The 5,000-nt window shown below is 39.8% G+C and overlaps 1 protein-coding gene across 1 annotated transcript in view; it reads right to left on the reverse strand.

Moving 5' to 3' along the window:
- Window positions 1–5,000, reverse strand: part of LOC123507112 (fasciclin-3-like) — a 944,731-nt gene that overhangs the window by 188,973 nt on the left and 750,758 nt on the right. The gene's annotated exons all lie outside the window — the stretch shown is intronic.

Consider the following 5,000-nt stretch of genomic DNA (forward strand, 5'->3'; position numbering starts at 1 on the left):
GTAGTAGTAGTAACAACATGCATATCTGTGTATATTAGTATTAGCAACGTATATGTATGTGTGTGCTAGTGTGTGGATGTATGACTCAACGAATGCATGTGTATATGTGCATGCGTACGTGTGTGCGTGCGTGTGTAAGACTATCCTTCACCAGAACATCAGTATACCGTGGGAATGTTCTCAAAGGCAAGGCAGGGGATAAGCGCACCACATTACCTGCACCTCCTCAAGTCCCCCCCATTCTTACCCAACACTAGCCCCTCCAAAGACAAGTGGTGGCCATTCGCTGGGAAATAAAAGGAAAATGTGCAGAAAAAAATGAGTAAATAACAGAGACAAAACGAATGATTACTGAGGAGGTGGAGGTAGAGGACGAGGAGGAGGAGGAGGAGGAGGAGGAAGAGACAGAAATTGAAGCACATTCACAGCAGACCAAAAATTTCCTTCTCAATTCCATTACGTAAAAAAATGTGAAAATGATAATCGAAAAATAAAGAGAGAGAGAGAGAGAGAGAGAGAGAGAGAGAGAGAGAGAGAGAGAGAGAGAGAGAGAGAGAGAGAGAGAGAGAGAGAGAGAGAGAGAGAGAGAGAGAGAGAGAGAGAGAATCAGAATAATTCATTCCATAAAAATGGCTTTTCTGTACAGTTCTACATACGATATACATACGGTAACAGTTATACATATATATATATATATATATATATATATATATATATATATATATATATATATATATATATATATATATATATATATATATATATAGATAGATAGATAGATAGATAAGTAAATGTTTAAGCTAAAAAATGTTCTAAACTACTTACAGAGGTGGCTTGAGTGTGACTACAGGGCTAGGGTTTTAATTAATATTTATATCATTATTTAGTAGAAAGCTTTTCAGTCTACTTCTGAACATAAGTATGGTGCTCGATTGCTTTATATTGTGTGGGAGAGCGTTCCATAGCCTGGGGCCGAGGACGAGGAGTGAGCGTGCCCCGCTGTGTGTGTTGGTGTGGGGGACATGCAGGTTGTCTTGTTGCCGTGTCGTGTACCTGCTCTGTGTCACCTCTGTCATGGTGGGCAAATGCAGAAACCACTCTGGAAAACTCTTGGTTTTTATCTTATATATAATTATAGCTATGTCATAGATTATTTTTTTGTCAATTTTCAGCCACTTTAATTGTGTTATAAAGGGGTGGCGTGGTCACGCCTCTTTGCTCCTCCAATACATGTTTTCGCCGCAAAATTTTGTAGCCTTTGCATTCGTTTTATTAGTGTGTTGTTTGCAGTGCCATATATAGGGAGGCAGTAATTGATGGTGCTCAGAGCAAGTGATTCGATGGCTATTTTCCGTGTTATGTTGTCAAATTTATCTTTGACTCTGTTTAAGAAGAGTAGACTTCCCATCACTTTTTTGTGTGTTTCATGAATGTGTTTATCAAACGTCATGTGGGAGTCCATATAAACACCGAGATTCTTGATGTGTTTGCAAGGAGAGATGGTGGTGTTATCGAAGGTTAGTGTTGTGTTATCAGGAATTTGCCTAATGATTGCCCTGGTTCCGATGAAAATACATTGTGTTTTATTAGCATTTAGCAGGAGACAGTTTTTTTTATTAAAGTAATCCCTGGTATGAGAAAATGTAACTCTACCCGTGTGCACGAACTGTGTGTCGTCAGGGTACTGAATGATCTCGCATCCATGTATCGTCGTTAACAAAAATTGTGAAGAGAATTGGCCCCAAAATTGATCCTTGTGGAACTCCGTATTTTAATGGTGCAGTATTGGACATGGTATTATTAATTTTAACATTTTGGCTTCTATCATGTAAGTAATCACGGAACCAGAAAGAGTCTATTTTTACCTTCCGCAGCTTGCCTATTAAAGTATCGTGGTGAACGCTGTCAAAAGCTTTTGACAAGTCACATAATGTTATTAGTGATATTTTCTTATCGTCGATATTTTTATATAGTTTATTAGTGAGGGTGGTAAGGGCGGTCTCTGTTGATAGTTTAGGTCTGAAGCCGTGCTGGGTGTTGGATAGAAGTTTTCCGGTTTCTAGGAAGGTAGTAATTTGTTGGGCCACGATTTTCTCTAAAACCTTTGAGAGGATGGGTAGCAGTGATATTGGGCGATAATTGTTTGTTTTCCCTGTCTCCGTTTTTATAGATCGGTGTGACGGTGGCGTGTTTCCACATGGTTGGGAATTTTCCTGTAACGATTGATGTGTTAATGATTGTAGTTATGTATGGTATCGTGATTGGTAGTGAGTCTTGGATGTAACGGAGTGTTATCCCATCTGAGCCGGCTGATTTAGTGTTATTTAGGCTTTTAATAGTTAATATGACTGTGTTTATGTCTACGGGACTGGGCCTGAATCTAGGACTGTCATCTACACGTACGTCTGGCAGTGAGACATCATTGTTTTGATTTCTATTATAGAGATTGTTTTGCGTTGTCTTTTATTAGGTCATTGAATTTTCCGCCATCTCAAGTTCGTTTGAATTATTATTATTAGCTTCTTTTTTGTTGGGTGTTATATCTTTTATTATTTTCCATGTGGCAGCTGAATTACCTCTACAGTCGTACATTTTATCTCGGTAATATGATTGCTCAGCATTCCGCAGTAGTGACTTCACTCTATTTCTTTCTTGTTTATATTGTTGTTGTAGTTCAGCATTATTACGATCTTGTTTTAAACGAGTTTGAAGGGCGTTACGTGATGACATAACTGAGCGAATTTCATCATTGATCCAAGGGCAAAAGGCTTTTTATTTCCTTAGTGACGAAGGGAGCACATTGATCTAAGCATGTTGTGAGTACAGACGTAAGGATGTGGGCCTGGGTGTCTACATCGTCTGTGAGTGAAATGGCGTTTAAGGCGGAAGCAGCATTTAGTAGGGCGTCACACAGTGAGTCTTTGCTGTAAGATCCGAGATGGCGAAAAGTTCTCATTACTGGCTTAGGTTTAGGTTTGGTTATGTTGACTGAAGCTGTTATGAGGTCGTGGTCTGCGATAGTACTAGGTATTAATTCTTTGTGTATTATTGTATCTTGTCTGTTAGTAATAATAATGTCTAGAAGTGTGGCTGATTGAGTGGTGACACGGGTAGGTCTGTCAATGATCTTGTTGTAGTTTGTTTATGCTTATTATTGTGTTTAATTTGTTGTTGTTAGATAGTAAGTCGTCATTTAAATCACCAAACATATACAAACATTTGTTCTTCAAGCACATATTTCTCAGGGTTTCGCACACGTAGTCAAAGGTTTCTTGAGGTGCTTTTGGGTGTCTGTACACACTGCCAATAATAATTGATAATAATTTTCTGCACTGTACACTGATCCACACATCTTCAATACCACTAGGCCTAACTAGATCACATGTTATCACTTTACTGGTAAGATTGTCCTTAACATATATACACGCTCCTCCCCGTGTCCTTTGTCACACCGGAACACATTATAGCCGTTAATATAGATGTGACTGTCAGGGGTGTGCGGGAGCAGCCACGTTTCACTGACACATAGGATATCAATGTTTCTTTCACTGACTAACAGTTTCACCTCGACAATATTAGCTAATAGTGAGCGTGCGTTAATGTGAGCCATTGTCAAATAGTCTTTAGGTAGTGATGACTCGGCGGCTGTTTCTTCCTCGCCATTTTCCTATGCGCTATAGGTATTACATAATCGGCTTTTATGTCCATACCTGTGACAGGAAGTACACAGAATTTGGTGGTCATACCTACACATGGATTGTCTGTGATTGTATTCACCACAATTATAGCAGCCTTTATTCCTGTGTGCGCTATTATTAAGTCTGCTTCCTGCATTCGTGATACGGTGGGTAGAGAGAGAGAGAGAGAGAGAGAGAGAGAGAGAGAGAGAGAGAGAGAGAGAGAGAGAGAGAGAGAGAGAGAGAATTTTCCTCCGACACTTGCATTTCCACTCTCACTCTCCCTTCATTTTCAATTCCTTCACTTCCAGCGTGTCATTTTCTCTCCTTCGTTCTTATTCAACAGTGCAAAATCTCTCTCTCTCTCTCTCTCTCTCTCTCTCTCTGTACCATGCATGTTTTTACAAATACCACTATTATTACCATGACAGAGAGAGAGAGAGAGAGAGAGAGAGAGAGGCGAAAATTAATGAGGAAGGTGGAAAGATAGTGAAATTAGTGGGATTATAATGAAAAGGAGATGAGAACAGGAGAAAAAAGGCAATAAATGAGAGGAGAGAGAAAAAAAAGATAAGATAAGGAAGAAATATTACAGTGCAGAGAGAGAGAGAGAGAGAGAGAGAGAGAGAGAGAGAGAGAGAGAGAGAGAGAGAGAGAGAGAGAGAGAGAGAGAGAGGTTAAGCAATATAAAAAAAAATCACCAACGATAACTTTGAAATATTCCTAATTCATAAAAGTGAAATAAATAAATGAATAAAAGGAAGGGGAAAAAGAAGAAAAATAAACAAAACAAGGAAACAGATAATAAAGGGAAAAAAATGAAAGTTCAACTGGGAAAGATAAATGGAGGAAGTGGCAACAGGTCTGCATGAGGGATGGGAAGGGAGAGGGGAAAAAGGAAAAGAGGATTATGAGGAAAGATGATGTGTGGGACGAGAGAAAAGAGGAAAGGCGGAAGATACAAGAGGGAAAAAAAGACGAGAGAGAGAAGAGAGAAGAGAGAGAGAGAGAGAGAGAGAGAGAGAGAGAGAGAGAGGAAATAATGGGGAAAGACACGAACAGGCTCCCCTCGTTAGTGACAGGACCCCATTTAATACCCTCTCTCTCTCTCTCTCTCTCTCTCTCTCTCTCTCCACGATGAGGTAGAAATAGACAGACACAAAACTCACCTCCTTTTCCACTCTACTTTCCTCTACTCCTCCTCCTCCTCCTCCTCCTCCTCCTCCTCCTCCTCCTCCTTCTCCTCTTCCTCCTCTCAGACTACCTCCATCATTCTCCATCAAGAATTTTCTACTTTTCCATTGTCTTCTTTCCCATCTACAG

Source organism: Portunus trituberculatus, chromosome 21, assembly GCF_017591435.1.
Source record: "Portunus trituberculatus isolate SZX2019 chromosome 21, ASM1759143v1, whole genome shotgun sequence".
NCBI lineage: Eukaryota > Metazoa > Arthropoda > Malacostraca > Decapoda > Portunidae > Portunus > Portunus trituberculatus.